This window comes from Pleurodeles waltl, chromosome 3_1 (genome assembly GCF_031143425.1).
Source record: "Pleurodeles waltl isolate 20211129_DDA chromosome 3_1, aPleWal1.hap1.20221129, whole genome shotgun sequence".
NCBI lineage: Eukaryota > Metazoa > Chordata > Amphibia > Caudata > Salamandridae > Pleurodeles > Pleurodeles waltl.
In genome coordinates, this window is record NC_090440.1 from 1775126619 (window position 1) to 1775148047 (window position 21429).

The 21429-nt window shown below is 44.9% G+C and overlaps 1 protein-coding gene across 1 annotated transcript in view; it reads left to right on the plus strand.

The window, feature by feature from the left end:
• CALCRL (calcitonin receptor like receptor) overlaps positions 1-21429 on the plus strand; it is a 286751-nt gene that overhangs the window by 51398 nt on the left and 213924 nt on the right. The gene's annotated exons all lie outside the window — the stretch shown is intronic.

Here is a 21429-nt window from a genome sequence, read left to right on the forward strand (position 1 = left end):
ATTATGTGGCTGTGTTGACTTAATTATTCTCTAAGAAAAGGCAAATTATGCAGTACAATGCTGCACATTCCATGGTAGTATTATTTTGTAATTTTAACACACATTAAAATTGTCTGGACTAAGGTTTCACCCCATTACTGCAGTTTAGCACTTGAAAAACAGCAATAAGCACCTGAAATGTGACCAGTAAACCTTTACCAATCATCTGCCACAGCAGAGTGCTTTGTGTGGCACATTTGCTTTAGTAATGTTTTATTTGTTTGAAATAGAAACATGTTTGTTGTTGAAATCTACAAATTATGCCGCAAATGTTGGATTATGTGACAGGTGTAGCAAATCCATGATTAGTTAATATGTGGAAAAAGCCACGGCTGGAGAATCACATAATTCCAATTGCACAGCTTACATCCAAACCTGATTGTTTATCGGGGGCTGTTAAAATAGTTGTGCCATTTTAGAGAAAATGTCAATTCTCATAGGTTGATTGCATAGAGAATTGCCATTTTATTAAAGACAAGGAGGCTAGCATTATGTATCAACCTGTTATTCACCACTTCTGAGCAGCAAACACTTCAAAGAATCTCCAAATAGAACCTCAAAAAGTAAACCTATGAGAGTCGACATTTTATAGAAAGACAGGATGCCTGCATAATGCATGTTCAAATCTCTTCAACACTTTTTTAACCATGCTTTATAGGTTTAAAATAAAATGTTCTACAAACTTCTTCATTAGAACAATCAGTTGCTTTCAAAATGTCCTCTAGTCATCTACCGTTTAAATAACCCTTCTAGCTATAGCACCCCTTACAGAATGCAGTGAAAACATATCTAAATTCACACCTGCTTCCTTCATCACTGATCTCACCCATCTAGCAATAGTAGCTGTGGAAACACTCCTGAATGGTTTCACATACAAGATCAGTAATGATCCACTCCATCACTCCTATTCCCCAAGACTCTAGCCTCATATTCTTTCAAACACCTTACTATACATAATTTTGGACAAGCATCAAAACTAGGACAAAAACAGACTCCGACATAGTCTTAGTTCTCTTCTATATCTCAAATAAAACTTCTTGTGGTTGATGAAACCTAGCAGTAATATCTAAAGTTCTGACATCATAAACTCTTATAAAGGAAACCATGCACAAATAAAGTTGCTAACTTCCAAGACAATTCTATTACACATAGATATTTTTTTCCTGGCCATCTCTCAAATAATTGAAAAATCAAATTCACATCCCAAACAGAATTATACCTAGATTTAGGAGGTCTCTTCAACTTTATACCTTTAATCATTCTGCACACTAAAGGACTCCTGCCTATGGGTACACCTTGCGCCAGGGAATGGCCTGCAGCAATAGCTGCCCTGTAACAGTTAACAGTCCTAAATGACCAACCGTTCTGAAACAAATCTGCTACAAAATTAGCAACCATCACCTCATCAGCCTCCAGGGGATCCAAATCCCCTGTCATGCACCAATGTAACCAGATACGCCATGCACTCCTATATCTTTTCCGCATCCCTGGTGCCCATGACTCATTGTGCAAGCCTGAAGCTGCTGCTGAAAGATTTGAAAATCTACAGGATCTCATGATATTCTCCAACCCCCCCTTTCTCCTAGCGCCTTGAGACCCGCACGGGTGAGTAGTGCGCTTTATAAATGTTAATGATTTGATTTGATTTGATCCAAACTAGTAGGCTGAGCGAACCTACCTCTAACAAAGGATGCTCTAACTCTTTTTCTCTTGTCAACATCCCTTTGTAAGCTCTCACTAAATAAAGTATAGGGGCTCCAGCACCCACACCCAGCTTTGTGCTGCTTGCACTCCTGTCTGCTTGAAAGTTCTTACAGGTAGAGGTGCCTGCCTTCCACGGTGCCAGTACGTAGGCCATGAGGCATGCTGCAGCAAGTATCTTAGGTTTTGGTAAAGGAGCACAAGACAACTGCAGCAGACCTGCAATCTGACTGGCTCCCCAGATATGCTCCCATTCTCACATGTGCCACCAGTGACCCTACTCTGCATGCCACTGGATCAAACTCTACGTGGTCTGCTGCTGCTTAAATGCATTTGTCCAAAAGAAAAAGTTAAAAGGTCATTTAATGTTGTGCTGGGCCATTTAGTTCATTTATTGCCATGTCCCATCTTTTACTAATTGTCAGTTCATCACATCATTAAAATAGGGCCATTATTATTATCAATGGTCACTGCATTTTCTCAGACACAGGGGTTTGTGTTGTTGGTTGGTTCAGAAGCTAATGATCAGAGATAACAATGGATCCTGCATAATAGAGGGCTGAAATGAGATGGGGCAACTAAATGGTGGGGGATCTAGGCCTGACAGAGACAACAGATCTTCCTAAAATGCAGATGCTGTCTGGCCAGATCCAGCTGTCGAATAACAAAGCCCTCATTGCCGATTATCTCTCTTTGGTGATGTATGGAAAGTAAATGGATATGAAGTTCTGGAAAGTGATACAGTGAGGGGAAGCAGCACAAAAGGGCAATCAGAGCTGGAGCTTTTGTGTATGCGTTTTTAGGGTCGAGCCTGCATTGCGTATCGCAGCGAGACGTTTTAGTGTTTAGAAAAGGGCTCGGAGCCCTGTCGACGTCACGTCCGTGTTTTTCATTGGTTCGTGGGCTTGCCTATTAAAATCTGCTTGCTTTCATTAGTCGAAGGCATGCATACGTCATGCCTTTTCCGGTGGCTAGCCCTCCTCGAGCGCGTCGAACAAGTACAGAAAACAAGCGAGGCTCGCTGTTTTCTGTCCGGCTCGTGTACTATTTTTTCTCTAATTTACTAGCGCGATTTCGCTTGACAGAAGTCAAGCGCTTAACATAGTTAATTGCACCTTTTCGGGTTACGTGCCGATAGGTGAAAAGTCGGGTTATGAGTTTACAACGCTATCATCTCTAACATGAGCAAATGCGAGACCCGTTGCATTGCAAATGCTTGTTTTACTTCGAGGAACTGAAAATGTTCCTAATGCCTTGCCTGCAGACCTCCCTGGCCCTCCACTAATGAGACGATTTCTTGATATCCATGTTTTATCTTCTGGTACAGCGCTAGTGCCTGGTTGAGGCCTCACAGACAGCTCGGGCCGCGACCTCAGTCCCGCCCAATGCTCTGCTTCTGTTCTTCTATTGAAAAGGCACATCCACCTCTGCCACTGCACCTCAGCGCTTGGCCTATAACGCTTTTCCTACTGTATTGTGACGCACTCTTACACCAAAGTGCCATTGCACCTCACTCCTAGGCGCTGCAGCACTACTTCAGGTGCTTTACTCTGACCTAACATACAGCTACGCCAGTGGCCCCAGATCTGCCCTGCCCCACTCCAGTTTTTACATGGAGATCGGACACCCAGCTCGGCCGACGCGAGTCTCTCTAAGAGCTGATCTGCAGTATCACTTGCCATTACTTACCTATGTCTTGTTGCCCGTAGATCATACGAACTAGCAGTGCTTAATTTGCAAATAAAACGGTGCCGGTGCCCAAAGCGCTCCTTTGAAACACGCGGCTGCTGCAATTAAATGTGCAAGCACTGAATACTGAGGCAGCTAGTCCTAAAGCCACCTCGGGCCTCTTTAATCCATTTACAGACACACCCTACCTCTTCAGCTTTCTCCCTTTCTGACGATTTTTCGTATTCCCCTTCTTCCGTCTTTCCCATATGTGATTTTTGCTCGCAGTAAATGCATGATGCAGAAAAATATGCGCAGGCCCTCAAAAATAAGTGCCAGTACTCCGCACCGGATACCACCGGCTCAGATTAAGCACTGCGAACTAGGCTTCAGCGTGCTGTTTCCCCTCAGTGGTTTGCAGGTGGTGGTCAAACTGGAGGGGGCGAGTCATACCGATTGACGTTGCCAGTGCTTCTTTTTTTTGTTGATTCCATCATACTGCCAGATCCCAACTCCTCCATTCCTAACAATGCACTCACACTGCACAGGAGGTCTGGATTACGTTATTGTTTGAGTTTATCCAAATAGTCCAATTTTCTAAAAGTGAAAACACGAGTTTTCCTTAGTTTAGATTCAGTATCTACATAGATCATTCATATATTTTTCAGGAAGTGCTGTCCGCCCCCCTGCCTTCCCAAAAAATGAATAGTTGTTTTACATTTTTAAACTTCAGAATTATTCTTTGAATTTATGAACAAGAAAATGTATCTTATTAGAATCAGATGACGTCAATGCATAAACGGAAAATTAAAACATGCCCCATACCCATTCGAACTTCGAAGTAGAAAATAAAGGCCTAATTCACACATGTATTAAACCGAAACGTGTTTCAACTTCAGGCAGTAATCCATGAGAAAAAACGCATTGTTCCTTTGGCCCATTGCCCCTGAGGACTAGAAAAACACTACATCTGGGCAAAAGTATACATTTTATAGGGCAGAAGTGTTTGATGTAGGTCCGATGATGCTGGACCCAAGCCAGAAGTTCAGTATAGACACTTAAGATAGGAAATGTACATACAGTGAATCTAAAATGAATGGAACTAATGAACATAGTCACTTGACATGGTCCTAACTCTCATGGACATGCATTGGACATCCCTGGTAAAACACAGCTAAATTGAGGTGCTGTGTCACCAAGGATGAACCTCATCTAACCCTCCATTATTCTTCAAGTTTTAAAGTGCCCATTCAAAGAGTGTCCTCATTTTATCCAGTTTGTCCCCGTACAGCAGTATCCACACACCCTAGCTAAGTGGTGCTCACTTACATTATGTGCCCAGGTTCCCCCTTCCTGTATCCTTCTCCCTCCACCTATCAATACTTGGAGAGGGGGATAACTTACAGGAGGGTGTCTTTCCTTTGCCACACGCATGCTACCCCTTTTGGATCTTCTTATGTCTAGGACTGTTATCAAATGAGTGTTCACCTGTCTGATATTAAAAGCATTAAAATATTGAGCGTGACAATACTATGAGAAGTTTGCTGTAATCTACATAATGCACCCATACATAGTTAAACTGCTTTCTTTTTTGTGCACTTGCTGCTGCACCAGCATGTCAAAAAGAAAGAATTGACCCTGGTCAATTTCGTTTCAAACCCTGAAGATAAATTTTGATCTGGAATTAAGGTAATCTGTTTAGCTGTCTGCAGGACATTTTTGCACATTTGGGGGATCAAAACGTCAGACACTTTTTTTCTACATCCCACAGTAGTTGCACAGACTTACCCCAACCGGCCCTCTCCTGTTACATCAATGTCCACGTGGTTCCGCATTTGAGAAACCACGATGGAAACATTAAGCCGTGGTCCTGATCTATATATTCTTGGGGCTCATCAGATTCATGGAACAACCAGATAACACGTCTTCAACAACACAATGTTTCATCTATCCACACCAGTGCTTAATTTGTAAATAAAAACGTGCCGGTGCCCAAAGCGCTCCTCTTAAACACACGGCTGCAGCAATTAAATGTGGGAAAACGGAATACTGAGGCAGCGTAATCCTGAAGCCATCTCGGGGCTCTTCAATCCATTTACAGCCACTACGCGCCCCTTCAGCTTTCTCTAGCAGCTTTCTACTTTCTCCCTTTGTGACTCTTTTTCTTTTTTCTTTTCCTCTCTCTTTCCCATATGTGTATTTTGCTCTCAGCAAATGCTTAAGGCAGAAGAGTAAGCCTCGGCCCTCAAAAATAAGTGCCGGTGCTCAGCGCAGGAAACAACAAGCACAAATTAAGCACTGATCCACACTATAATCAGACTTAACTTTATAATGGTCCAGTCATCATCTCTCGATTTGCTGTATAAGCCCTGTGGTGAAATCTCAATTTATGTCTGCAAGGACCAGAAATTCTACGTGATTTTGTGGTCACAAGCCCTGCAAAGCGCAAACTCATAGGTTTTGTAGCCACAAAATCACTTTTTATGTACTAACTCCATTTTGCCACTCAGAAACGTTTTTTCAAAATCACAAAATAAGGTTTGCGGCCCATACAGAATCGAATTAGAATGAGGCGTGAAATGGGTGTTGCTTCCAAACTGCAGTATGGCATGAGTATGGCATGTTGGTAAGGTATGGTCACAAACCATTGACCATTTACTGATTCACAAGTTAGGGTGCTAACTGATTCAGAAAGGGGAAAGGGTTACATTTTGACACCTTTCCCTTTGTGAATCAGGGTGGCAGCCTAGGCGGGTGCGAGGGAGGAAGGGGAAAGACCACTTCCTGCTCCTCCTGAAGTTTTCCAAAATGGAAAGCTTTTTTTTAAGTGATTCATAAATCCTTTAAGAAACATGTCTGTTAAGAGAAAAGTAAATAAAAAGGTTTCCATATTAAAATGAAATCAGAGGGCTGGTGGTCTGCTGTCCGTTTTAGGCCACTATCCTTGTCATTGCAGCCAATCACATGGGGTCACAAATTGTCACCTGCCTAATGAACATAGATTATGCAGGTTATTGTGTGATTCCCTGCATTTCCCTACATTGCAAAGTTACCTATTAGCACTTAGGTGGGCTTGCAAAATCTGATTTGATTCTTAAAATGTCAGTGCGCATTTTTAGACTGATTTTTGCAGGTCAAATCTTAATATATCAGACCCTATATTTTTGCCCAATTCTTTAATCCATCAAAGCCATAATCCTTAGTGGAAGATAGACCTACCTCGTTCCATGCTACTCTCAAGAAATAATTCTTGTTGGGGAGGAGGGATGGCTAGTGTTAGCGCGTCTAACCTTATTTGGTTTCTTATCTTTAATTTATAAGGGGACGCGTTAGAGGGTCGATGGACCTTTTGACTGCGCTTAGAGTAAATCCCCTCCATAGGACTCAGTTTCAATAGAAATCAAGAACAATATCAATCAATAGTATCAATACTCTTTTGAGTCAGTAAGTCCACACACCATGACCCCCTTTGGCCAAGAATAACCACACGTTTATGTATAAGTTAGAATGTTGATTTCCCTATATTAACAATGCTAATATCACGTAACTTAATTTCAAAACAGATGATACGCATACAGAAAAAACACTGGTTGACCAAATCTTCTAAAGAATCTCAATTTAACCAATGCATGGATCACTACGTACTCTAGAGTTACCGTACAAATCAATAGCAAGAATAACTGTGCAATAGAAATAGCATGCATTTAGATTCAGCAAAGAAACATCAACTATTGTTAGTAATCAGCAAACATTTTTTGTGGGTCTCCTACCTATCCTTCTGACTAAAATAGCATGTTTGGGCTTCATGCAAAACAATTTAGTCAGCACAAATTTGGAAAAACATCTAGCTATGGCTCTATCAAAAGTTGCGGTTGGTACCTAGAAACAAAAGACAAATTACATAAAACAATAACATTTGATTAATGTAGGAAGTTGGCTCTGTATGTAATATTTCAAAGTAAGAAATAGTGTGTACAGAGTCCAAGGGTTCCCCTTAGAGGTAAGATATTGGCAAAATTAGATAATTCTAATGCTCTATTTTGTGGTAGTGTGGTTGAGCAGTAGGCTTATCAGAGGGTAGTGTTAAGCATTTGTTGTACACACAGGCAATAAATGAGGAACACACACTCAAAGACTTACTCCAGGCCAATAGGTTTTTATATTGAAAAATATATTTTCTTAGTTCATTTTAAGAACCACAGGTTCAAGATTCGCAGTAAACACTTTAAATGCAACTTACTTCACTTACATACTTTAGGAACTTTGAATAAAAGCAATATCACATACTGTCTTTGTAAAAATGGCAATACGCTATTTTCAAAGTGGACACAGTGCAAAAATCAACAGTTCCTGGGTGAGGCAAGTAAAGGTTAGATTAGGAGGTAAGTAAAACACTTACAAGTCTCAGTTCTGGGGCATAGGCAGCCCACCGTTGGGGGTTCAAGGCAACCCAAAAGTTACCACACCAGCAGCTCAGGGCCGGTCAGGTGCAGAGGTCAAAGAAGTGCCCAAAACACAAAGGCGCCTATGGAGATCAGGGGTGCTCCGGTTCCAGTCTGCCAGCAGGTAAGTACCTGCATCCTCAGGGGGCAGGCTAGAGGGGTTTTGTAGAGCACTGGGGGGACACAAGTAGGCACACAAAACACACCCTCAGCAGCACAGGGGCGGCTGGGTACACTGTACAAAGCAGGCGTCGGGTTTGAGGTAGAAAACAATGGAGGACCCAGGGTTCACTCTAGCGGTGCAGGCAGGCACAGGGGGGGGGCTTCTCGGGACAGCTACCAATTGGGCTAGGCAGAGGGTCACCTGGGGGTCACTCCTGCGCTGAGGTTTGGTTCCTTCAGGTCTTGGGGGCTGCGGGTGCAGTGCTGGTTCCAGGTGTCAGTTCCCTTGTTACAGGCTGTCGCTCGCACGGGGAGCCTCTGGATTCTCTCTGCAGGCGTCGCTGTGGGGGCACTGGGGGTCATCTCTGGTTACTCACGGGCTCGCAGTCGCCGGAGAGTCCTCCCTGAGGTGTTGGTTCTCTGAATCTTGAGCCGGGGGTGTTGGGTGCAGAGTGAGAAGTTTCACGCTTCCAGTGGGAAACGTGCAGTCTTTGGAAGTTGCTTCTTTGTTGCAAAGAAGTAGCTGGTTTTGAGCAGGGCCGCTGCTCACAGGAGTTTCTTGGTCCTTTAGTCCAGGGCAGTTTAGGGCAGTCCTCTGAGGCTTCAGAGGTCACTGGTCCCTGTTGGATGTGTCGGTGGTTGCAGGTTTTCGAAGTTGGAGACAGGCCGATAGGGCTGCGGCCAAAGCAGTTGTCATCTTCCTCCTTCTCTGCAGGCTTGTAGGTCAGCAGTCCTTCTTGTTTCTTCAGGTTGCAGGAATCTAGTTTCCTAAGTTCAGGGGTGCCCCTAAATACTGAATGTAGGGGGTTGTTTAGGTCTGGGAGGGCAGTAGCCAATGGCTACTGTCCTTGAGGGTGGCTACACCCTCTTTGTGCCTCCTCCCTGTGGGGAGGGGGGCATATCCCTAATCCTATTGGGGGAAACCTCCAAACTCAAGACAGAGGATTTCTCAAGGCAGGGGTCACCTCAGCTCAGGACACCTTAGGGGCTCTCCTGACTGGTGGGTGACTTTTACTTGTTTTTCTCATCATCTCCTATAGCCTTGCTGCCAAAAGTGGGGGCAGTGGCTCGAGGGGCGGGCATCTCCACTAGCTGGGATGCCCTGGGGGCGCTGTAACAAAAGGGGTGAGCCTTTGAGGCTCACCGCCAGGTGTTACAGTTCCTGCAGGGGGAGGTGAGAAGCACCTCCACCCAGTACAGGCTTTGTTCCTGGCCACAGAGTGACAAAGGCACTCTCCCCATGTGGCCAGCAACATGTCTGGTGTGTGGCAGGCTGGCAGAAACTGGTCAGCCTATACTAGAAGTCAGATTGGTATTCGGGGGGCATCTTTAAGATGCCCTCTGGGTGTATGTTACAATAAATTGCACACTGGCATCAGTGTGCATTTATTGTGCCGAGAAGTTTGATACCAAACTTCCCAGTTTTCAGTGTAGCCATTATGGAACTGTGAAGTTCATGTTTGACAAACTCCCAGACCATATACTCTTATGGCTATACTGCACTTACAATGTCTAAAGTTTTGCTTAGACACTGCAGGGACATAGTGCTCATGCACATATGCCCTCACCTGTGGTATAGTGGACCCTGCCTTAGGGCTGTGAGGCCTGCTAGAGGTGTGACTTACCTGTGCCACAGGCAGTGTGAGGTTGGCATGGCACTCTGAGGGGAGTGCCATGTCGGCTTAGCCTTTTTCTCCCCACCAGCACACACAAGCTGTGAGGAAGTGTGCATGTGCTGAGTGAGGGATCCCCAGGGTGGCAGAAGACATGCTGCAGCCCTTACAGACATTCCCTGGCATCAGGGCCCTTCGTACCAGGGGTACTAGTTACAATGGACTTTACCTGAATACCAGGGTTGTGCCAATTGTGGAGACAAAGGTACAGTTTAGGGAAAGAACACTGGTGCTGGGGCCTGGTTATCAGGGTCCCAGCACACTTTCAATCAAAACTTACCATCAGCAAAGGCAAAAAGTTAGGGGGTAACCATGCCAAGGAGGCATTATTAATATCTCTCTTCAGTCTGGATCAGCAAGCTGCGACTGTCTTCATCAATTGGACATCTGTTCGGTCAGCATCAGACCATGAAAGAGAATGGTTCAGGACAGGGGACTCCTACTATCCGAACCATTTGTAAAGCATAGTTTAAGGATCAGTATTCAGCTTTAAAAGTCTAAGCAATACAGTTAAAGATAGAGTTCTGTAAGTAAAGGAACCAAATAAGAATGAGCACGGAAGGTGAGAATGATAGAAATTGTGCCTCTTAGCAAAGGATTAAGAAAATGAGCACACCTCTCTATGTGCAGTCGGGCTAAGTTAAAATCATCTAAAACTCTTCCGACGTTGTCAATGGTCAAAGAATAGCATGTTTACATTTAGTCCAATGAAAGTAGAACTACAAATCTAAGATATACCTGAACTGTCTTTCACATGTCGATGATTGGCTCCTCTTCTCCTGTTCCCATCGTCGGACTCGTCAGGTAACAATTTTGTATCTCTCTGTCCTTCAGTCAATACATTCATTGTCATCTCCTGGGAACATCGCTTTCACACACACTAAAATTTACATTGCAACAATAGCTAATACAGCATATTCTAGCAAGCAGCTCTCATGGGAAAAGAAACCATCTACTAGCGTTTGGTCAACTCAGTGAAACAATGCAAGTATTCATTTCTCTGAACAACCATTTTATGTGAATTATTTAAACAGCACAACTTAACATGAGGCTGTGCAACTAGGCGCTAACTTAAGGGCTACAGTTAATAAAGCAAATACATAATAAGTAATCATAAATATACTACTGCATTAATCTAAACATGAGCACATAATTTCATTTTAATAAACAATTAATGAGGACACTTCGTGATTACTGACGGCCACCCAAGTAGGCACATTTTCAAAGTCGGGCATTATTTTCTATATTAATTCATTTTCCATGCAGATTCAACATTCAGAATACATGAATATTTATTAGTACAAATTCAGCGTTCACAATAGCAGCCAGCAAGATTGCTTTTTAATCTAAACACTTAAACAGTTGTCTCTTTGTCCCTCCTTCAAGTCCTCAGGATTTAATGGAGCTATTAAGACCAAGCGGAGGACACATAATGGCACCATGTTTCAGAAATGTGTCTTTCTTTATCAAAGCTAGTGCCCTTTTATATTTTTTTACAGTTCTCTTAAATCAGTGATATAGCTAAATTATCAATGTATCTGTACTGTTGATTTCCATCAGCTTCTAGATGTCTTTCAATTTACCTTTCTGAGAGGTAATCATCTGCTCCTTTGTGAAAAATACTTTGTGAGTATTAAAGTAGTTTGGTTGGGCTATAAGTCTGTGTGCAAATAATGGTGGTCATTACAACCTCGGTGGTCTTTTTGCAAGACCGCCGAGGGACCGCCGTGCTGAAGACTGCCAGTGCAGGCAGTTTTCCGCTTGGCGAATTATGACTGCTGGCAGCCCTCTGTCCTTTTCCGGACGGAGAACCGCCAGCAACCATACTGGCGGTCGGTGGGGAAGTGGAGGTGTGCGTGTGAGTATGTAGAGGGGGTGTGTGAGTGCGTGTATGCATGCGGGATTGTGTTGTGTTTGGAAATGTGTGCGTGTCTGTCTGTCTGAATGGATGTGTGCGTGTATATCTATGTGGGTGTGCGTGTATGACTGTGTGTGTGGCTGTTGGCATGTTTGGTGATATGTGTTCGGGTATGTGTGTTGGTGGTGTATGCATGCGTGTACGGTGTGTGTCTGGGTTGCGATGTTGGGGGTAGGGGTGGGGAGGGAGGTCCTGCCACCTTTGGGGGGTGGCAGGGGAGTGGGGGGCTGGGGGGAGGAAGCGGGGGTGGTGGGTGAAGGAATTCCCTGGCACTGATAGTGCTTACCGCCATGGATTTCATGGCGGTTCCCAACCCCATGAAATCCATGGCCGTCAGCCGGGTCGTGATACTGCCGGTGGTCTTGTGACGGCCGCCGGGCTGGAGACCCAAGTCTCCAGCCCAGCGGTCGTCTCCGCCCTGGCGGTCAGATAGGAGAAGTGGCGGATGACCATGGCGGTAACCGCCATGGTCATAATTCAATTTTTTTTACCTCCAGCCTGTTGGCGGTAAGACTGCCACTTCTCCGCCAACCGCCAGGGTCGTAATGAGGGCCAATATGTTGACCATTTTGCCAAGTTCTATTTATTTAATCCTCAATGAATCCAATTCAATCTCATTGGATACCAGTGTGTTTAGATATCCCCTCACTGAATTTTGTTTCTGTGGGGTTTTGATAGCACCAGTTTCTCGATAATTTTGCACTATGAGTTTAAGATTGCCCTCAGATTGCATAACTGCTTAATGTTTACCACAATAAAAATTATTTTGGCCCTCAGTACCCCACTTAATGCATTGCACAAAGATGCATAGGATGTCTCCCAATTCCGATTTATTACAACCTATGCCAAAATACAGTCTCGTAAGTTTTATATCATATCCCTTAACTTGGTTGGATTCAATAGCCACCTTAGAAGTTTACTTTCCACGGGTATAAAAATATAAATGCACGAATTGGGGCATCGATGGAGATTGTGAGGCTGCTTATAGCTGTATTAGTTGTATGTACTAAAAGTGAGGCACTCATGAATAAATGTTATATTGATGTGTAACTACGGTGATCAGTGGAAGAAAAGGAGTCATTTTTATTACCCTTCGGATTTGCCTTTGTCCATGTACATGCTTTCAGAGTTTGAAATGCTACTCTAGTCGATGTGTACACGTCAGCATATATGTTAATATATATGTTAACATATGATGCCAAACAAAGTTAATGTCACCATTTATGCATTGCTTTTGAATATGCAGCATTAATCTGTGGGTACAGTCTATTCTTGCAACTTCCCTGTCATGTTTTCTTGTTCAAACTATAGCTACTCGTGGTTCTCCCTGGTCAGCAATCGATGCTGGTGGTTCCATTGCACTTTTTGCCCTGGTTCTGACTAGGATTGATAATTTTCGGTGAGAGAGTTTACTACGTGGTAACCTAGCAGGCATCAACATATTTTTTTCTTGTTAAAATACTTCAGCCTATTCACATTAAATGATACGAAAGTAGAGGATAATCAGATGTGTGCACTGAGGAGTTAAATCATTGAATTAAACGTTTGTGTATAATCCTTTTATAGACTCCTCCTACACATATAATTATTCTAAACCTCGCTCCTCGGTGCCAATAAGTGAACGGATCACAAGACGATTTTACATTTAATACCTGAATCCCAAAGTCTATGTTTAGTACCCGCCACCTTGTAATGATATGTGAGCATTGTGGAGCGCATACGTCTCGGCTTACCTCCTCCTTACCAATACTCTTCCCCATTCCATTCCAGTCCATCTCTGAGGGAGGATAACATGTTCAGAATGTGAAAGGCATGCTCAAAGAACACTGCAGCTGAGGTTCAACATTGATTTTCAGTACCTCTCCCAAGATCCTCTTTTTTTAACTTTTTTTTCCAGCGGGAAACCCCCTTCCATGAGGATGCCGGCTCCGAATGGAGCCGGCGGAGTGGAAGGGGTGCGACGGATGCAGTTGCACCCGTCGCGATTTTCAGTGTCTGCTTGGCAGACACTGAAAATCTTGGTGGGGCCCTGTTAGGGGGCCCCTGCAGTGCCCATGCCATTGGCATGGGCACTGCAGGGGCCCCCAGGGGTCCCCACGACACCCGTTACCGCCAGCCAGGTTCTGGCGGTCAAAACCGCCAGAACCAGGCTGGCGGTAAGGGGGTCGGAATCCCCATGGCGGGGATTCCCTTGGGCAGCGGGAAACCGGCGGGACACCGCCGGTTTCCCGTTTCTGACCGCGGCTGTACCGCCACGGTCAGAATGCCCATGGGAGCACCGCCAGCCTGTTGGCGGTTCTCCCGCGGTCGTTGGCCCTGGCGGTCCATGACCGCCAGGGTCAGAATGACCCCCTTAATGTCTTGGAGCCACAATTATAAATTGCTTTAAAAAACGTTTTACATGTATACTTTTTTCAATACCAAACTTTATTGATTTTTGCAGCAAATATAACAAGTTGTCACATACGAATAGTACAACAATGGAGCTGTATTCCTTGAGTCTTACTTCCTCCTGCCCCCCCATACCCCAGCTATATTTGAGTGGCAGTAGGTGGCCGCAGTCATGAACAATTATATGTCTGGACCTCATTGTCAAGATGTGACCCATAGAGAGTAGCCTCTTTGGTGGTGACGCCCCTGTAGTGCACCCATGCCTTTGTGTGCCTCTAGGGGCATCCTCTGGCCTCATAGACAGGTTGCTCCTAGTCATGCACCAATCCATTTTCTTTTTCTATTCCGCGATCGATGGTGGGACATCTATTTTCCATTGTTGCACTATGTCTCTTTTAGCCACTATAAGCCCCAGTCAAAACAATGTCAGCCCATAGTGACCCAGAGAGAGAACAGTGTTTTAGTGGAGATGGGTCAGTTGGGGTTGCAGGTGAGAGAGTGATCTAAGATGTGTTTTCAGGCAGGATAACACCCATTCCCAGTATAGGTGCAGTTTTGTGCTTCCCCATGTGGTGTGAAGGAAGTTTCCATCTTGTGTGCTTCATTGTAAGCAGCGGAGGGAGGAGATCGCCCTATCTGTTTAAGTCAGTGTCTTGTGAGTTTTTCTTTATGAAGATAATGAATGAGTTGAAGTTGAGTAGCTGTAGCCATCTGCCTCGGGGATGCCCTAGTCTCCCCCAAGTCTTCACCTTCTGGCATTCCTATGTCTTTTTCCCAGGCTTCCTGCAGAGCTGTAAAAGTGTCTGGGGTATGATGCACCAGAAAACAATATATATATTTTGTGGTTCCTCCATCATGCCCCAATGTGACAGTTTATAATGATAGCTAGTACCAGTGGCCCCAAACAATCTTACTGTCTTTGGTAGTTCAGTGTCCGCAGATCACTGGTTATAATGTGGGGGATCAGAGGTTGAGTGCTCTCCAGTGGCCACCAAGCCCCGTAACTGAGCAGTGGATGGCAGTGATACTCTTGAGTATAGGCGTCTCAACAGTGCTTGTAAGGGGCAGTGAAGTAGTTTGAATAGCCTGATGTTTGATGCGAGTACCTGTGATGTGGAGGCATTCTGTGCAATTATGAGGGCAGGGTGCCGACATAACCTCTCCCGGCATCCTCCAGGGTTGCTGTTGCTTCAGTTTCTCGTAGGATCCCGGATCTGTTGTGTATCTCAGTAGGACAAGAAGGTGCGGATGCCACTGCTCCATCGGGTGCACAGCTACCACAGGGGAGATTGCATGAGTCTCCTTGGGGAGGGGCTGGAATCCCATGACAGAGGCGTTTGTGGTCGGGGGTGAACCGTCTCATCCGTTCATTGAAAGACCTTCAGGTGAGTCAAAGACAGGCTGGTCAAAGGCACCAGGCCCATCAACCAGCACGGGATCCTGTGAGCTCCCAGCATAGGCCAGCGACTGGCCAGTCCACCACCACCCACGGGGGTCCTGCGACTGCTCCCCAGGTCTAGGCGTACCAGCCCAGCCATCGACATGGGGGCTCTGGGTCTGGAGCGCAGTCTGTGTCTGATGACGCACTCCCATCCTGCCGACCTCAGCGCAAGCCAGTCGAAGCATCTTCCAATGCAGTACATACATCCAGGCAAACCTCACCTTCCCCAGTGAGGTTGGGCAATCTGCCGTATCCTTACTTGTCTTCCGCAGTTTCAGGGGGTCACACACCCTCAATCCAGGCATCTTCCAGGTGGATCGACTGCCTCCTCCCTCGCCAGGGGTACCGCTTGCTAAGGGATTAAGTTGATGCCGAGAAGGATAAAGAATAATTTGAGGCTGGCAGCACACAGCCCACTTAGCCTGCGACCACCATCTTGGATGGTCAAGTTAGGCTTCTTTTACATTAAGACTCTCTGATTCAATTATACCATTCCCAGTAATATCTACATCTTTGCAAATATCTTTCAGCTTAGCTGAGGGATCCAGGCAGATTGAAGAATGAGGTGTTCCTTTATTTCTGCCCCAGTGCGGCGGCCATGGTGTGGATGATTGAGCGAGCATGTCCTTGATAAATAGAGGAATGCTGGCATTTCTAACTTAATATGTGAAAGGACATTCAGATATCTTAAAAATAAATCTGTCATAAAGCTGAAGTATGTTCGTTTTTACGCTTGTATTCCTCATATACTAGCTCTAGATTATAACCTACTTAATGGGCTATTACTCAGTGCTGTATAAACACTGACTTCTGAAAAGGTAGTGACATTCATAAAACCAAAGCACTAGAATAATATATTACTATGTAATTACTGAATAAGCTGTTAATTTTTTCATGAAGCCCTAAAATATGCTATCTTGTTAGACAAATTCTTTTTGATATCACCCATAATTAAAGTTCACTGTTTAGTATTGAACTGAGGTCATTTCTTGTACTATTGTCCTTAGATTCTGAAAAAGCCCCCCTCACATCCTAATCTCCAGTCATTAATCCATATATTCACATGCTCTATCTATTAACATGCAGAGCTGAGAATGGAAGAGGCTCAGATGGCTTGAATACCTTCTTGCAGTTCAACAGCTGTGTTTTCTCTCTAGAGGGAGGACCCGGAAATCAATGGTATTCTAATCAAGAGTGAACCCATGCCCAGCCGTGGTCCACTATGCTACACGCTGCCTTAAAAGCAGCACATTCCTAGTCTGGGACCACGGTGGTGCAGATTTTGTGCAGCAGCCCGACAATCCCTTTTATGACACCACTGAATGCAAGGGCTTTTATGCTGATTTACCCTTCTATATGATATTAATGCATTTCCTTGCTGCGTGATATTATTTGTTTTCAATCTGTACTACTGAGTTTGGCAATCTCCCATAGAGGAATAATCAATTAGATGCTTATTCAAGGGGTTCCTGTAGAGATTAATGAAGAGTGGCCAAAGTCTTGACCCTTGATGTGTGACACCTGGGGGCGAAAGGGAAACAAAACAAGAACTCGCCCTGGTCAGACAAAAGGAAAATCAGAACAGGAGTTTGTCATGGTGAGGTGCAAAGAAAACAAAACATGAGCTAGCCCTGGTCAAGGCAAAAGAAAACCAAGCATTGACAATGGTAATAGGTTTCCCCCATGCAAGATCTATTGGACATGTCAATTTTTTTACATGCTCCACAGAAGCGCAAACTGCTGTGCAACATGGCTTAAAGAAAAAAAAGCACTATGAAGCTGCCAGCATTGACCTTGTCATATACCTTTTTTCCCTTTAAGCCATGTTGCACAGCAGCCTGCGTTGCTGTGCGACATGTCAAACAACAAAGCAGGAGAGGTTTGGTGGGGTCAAGCAACATAAAGGGGGGGTGGGAAAGATATCGAAGGGCGGGGATTTGGGTGAAACCTACAGGGAGCAGAAGGTAGACAGGAGGTTTTGAGTAAAAATGGCCAGCAGAAGTGACACAGGGGTGGATGACACCACAGAGGGCGCAAAGGGTAACTTCATGAAGGGCAGAAATGAACAAGAGAGACTAGCGGGCATGAATTCTTGGGGTGCATGCCAGTAAGAGGAAAAAAGGACTACCTGCTGGCCAGTGGAAGGACACTAGCCACAGCAAGCAGTACTTGGTCCATGCTCCACGGCATAGATGAAGACTGAAGACTAGGAGGAAGCCGGAGGCTCAAAGGGACAGCCAGGACCAGACAGGCCTTATATCCCACCAGGGTCTGACAGGCCTTTTATTCAATTGGGCATTTTCTCGGTTGCCTGGAGCCCTTGGAGGCCGGTTTTGAAACCCAACAGACACCTCAGCTGGTGCCTTTGTCACTTTCCTCAGCTCCCCGGGGTTAACTGGTGCAGGCAGGGTGAGTCTTGAGAGAGAGAGAGAAAGAGAGGGATAGAGGGGGGTGGCAGAGAGAAAGTGATTCGAGGGGCAGAAAAGAGAGAGCGCAAGGAGACGAAGGGAGCATGGCTGATTTACACATTTTTGTCAGGGCTGCTTATGGTTCCCTAGTCTGGCCCTGAATAATGCTTTCTCCTGCACAGTCTCCTTTGCTGCGTTATTCAGAATGCATTATATATGGACTCCACTTGTTTTTAGCCCAGTCCACTCTGGTGAAAATACAAAAATTAAGAGAAGTAGACCGGTCTTCAACATACGGTCCCCAAGAGGGAGTTAACTGTATCACAGTGTCGTTAGGGCCCGGCCTTTGAAGGTTCCTGTTAATGTCTGGTGTTGTTCATTTACTGGAAAAACTGCTCACATTTCTTTTCAGTGCTCGACTATCAGCATGCTGCAGATTTGTTTTCAATGTTTATAGAAGTGAGACGTCTACTGTGAAACCGGAAGCACAAGGGTTTCGGAGAACAGCAGGGACAGTAAGTCAGTACACAGAACATTTTCTTATTTTAACTTTTAGATTTTGGCAAACACTGCGCCAACACATTTGGGTTGCCTTGTCTACTGAGATTTGCATGTTGTTGTTGTAGAGTAAAGTTTTATTGAAGTTGAACTTGCCTTATCTGCCGCTGCAGACTCTAGCACTGCTTTCTCTTTGTCTCCTTCCTTCTCCTGCTTCCTGTTAAATTACATCACTCTTCCTGTGCTTGTTGAGTTTGCTGTCACTTTACAATGGCCCTATTACCGAGCTCTAATAGTGGCTTGACAGTATTACTAACATTATCTTCATAGTGCATTTAGGCACATGAGCCAGTAGGAGGGTCAGCAGTTTAAATGATCGCCACCGATATCTCTTGTGACCTGCGGGTTACGAGATTGAATTCTGGGCAGGCTAACTCAACCTTCTATACCATTAAGATGGATATTCATGAAACTTGCAAGAGTGCTTAGAGATGCCAAAAAATGTGCACGTCTCTTGGAGGGCCTGAATTAATGTGATCATATCACTGATGGAACTTCATTGGCTCCCCTTGCCAGCCTACACCATCTTCAAAACCAGCTCCACCCTTTTCAAAGCTATTCCAACCAGCACACCCTCTTATCTTGAAGACAGGTTCACTATCTCTGGTGTCACTTAGCACACCTGCAGCCGAGGACACCATGAGAGACCAGACTAAGGCGGTCATTCTGACCGTGGCGGGCGGCAGTAGCCGCCCGCCATGCGGTCACCGCCATTTGGCCGCTCCGCGGCCATTCTGGCTTTCCCGCTGGGCAGGCGGGCGCCCGCCGGCCCAGCGGGAAAGGCCCTGCAACATAGAGGCCGGCTCCGAATGGAGCCGGCGGTGTTGCAGGGGTGCAACGGGTGCAGTTGCACCCGTCGCGATTTTCACTGTCTGCTATGCAGACAGTGAAAATCATGCTCGGGCCCTGTTAGGCCAGTGGCATGGGCAGTGCAGGGGCCCCCAGGGGCCCCACAACACCCGTTCCCGCCATCCTGTTCCTGGCTGTAAAAACCGCCAGAAACAGGATGGCGGGAAGGGGGTCAGAATCCCCATGGCGGCGCTGCTTGCAGCGCCGCCATGGAGGTTCAGCCCTGCCAGGGGTATTCCGGCGGGAAATCGGCGGATCCCCTTTTCTGACCGCGGCTTTACCACCGCGGTCAGAATGGGCACTGAAGCACCGCCAGCTTCCGTTGCCCGCGGTCCTGGCGGTTTAGGACCGCCAGGGTCAGAATGAGGCCCAAAGTGTAAGAAAGAAAAAAACACAAGGCAGCTTTTCCATCTATACACCCAGGATACGGAACAACGTCCCTGTGTCCTTCGCTGTGCCCTATCGCTGCTCCAATTTAGGAAAAGGTTGAAGACACCTCTTTAAAGAACAGTACTTCACAATGCATTAATCATCCACATCCCTACTTTCTCTCCTATTACTTGTTGATTTTATGCTCGTCTTTGACCCTGTACAGTACTCCGGTGCCTTTGGGCTAGTTTTATGTTATAGAAATACCACACACATTGAAACATACTTACATACTTGCAAACATTAAACATGTTATAGTGGGACAGTCTGATTAATTGCCATTTAAATATTGTCCATTTGTAACTAAATCTAGATGAAGGAGTCTTCAATAGGGACTTTCTAGTTAAGGTTCTGTCTTTAAATCTATGACGAAGGCATTCTTTATAGTCTTAGAATTTTGGCCATGTGACCCCTCTACACGCAACTGTAAAAAGAAAATGCCTGCTTAGATTGGCTACGACCAGTCAAAAGTTAAGAATGTTGGGTGTGCCAATTGTGTGGGGGGTACCCTTTTTCATTTTTTACCAACATATATAAAATGAGAAGCAGAAAGCACAAAACTGCTCAGCAGTACTTCATAACATTTGTGAAACATACTTTCTTTTAGTCTTTAAAACTTGCACCAAAAGCAGGCAACACATATGTATGTACTTGCCATTATTGTACTGTGAATCTGGTTACATTAAAAGCACTGATTGTTTTTGGGCACTTAAGCAATCTTCTGGATGTCTGCCTCCCAGAGGAATATCCAAAACAAATAGGGAGGTGGGTCCTGGGAACTGAATTAGGGGCAATGTGGATGTAAATACTAGATCCTGACTTGGACTGGGGAAGATACTGGAGGATAATCCATGCTGTTAATGTAGGTTTAGTGGGACATTCTGCAAGCTGCTAATCAGGACTTGTTGGACTACTATGGAAACTGGTGATGTGGACAGGCTGTAGGAACTGTGGTAACTTACAAAGTTTGCATATTGAAGCATCATGATAAGTGGGACAGTATTGTACACTGTACTATGGAGGTATTAATGTAGTTCTACTGTGATACAAGTCAAAAGAGTTTTCCCCTATCCTTCCCCAGTTAGAACTTGAACATCATGTGGAGCTGTGTATCTACTCAGTCGGAAAGATGGGGCAGTGGTTTCACCAACCCTCCACTGGACATAACTCACAAAGATGGACCAATGGGAAGTATGCCTCAAATCTGGGAGAACGCCAGCAGGATACAGTGAGGTTTCTTTCTGTATGAGGCACTGCGACCGTATTTATGGATATAGAATCCAATAGAAAGGACCTTATAGGCAGTATTCTGATTACCGTACTCCCGCCCTGTTTTGACTACTCTGCTTGACTCCTGTACTCCTTTAATATGCTTGGATGCTATATGAGAATTTCATATTATATGGAGATTTTAGTATCTAGGGTGAGGTCCTAGACATTTTGAAGTATATTAATTTAGGACAGTGAACTAAAGGACTGACCCACTTACCTTGTCACTCTTGAGAGCTGGTGTTAAGTGGTTGGCTAACCTTTAGCCATTCACACCTGAATGTAGTTTTTACAGAGCGTTCCTAAATCGTCTACCAATTAATTGACAAAAAAAACATTGTAACTTGCAAAAATAATTCCTTCCCCTTGCTGTGGGTCACAGATGTTTGGATTTTGGTGCATATTCTTCTACATTTGGCAGCTCTTTAAACCTTTATAACACACTAGAATTATTTTAGTAAAATATGTTTTATACAATATT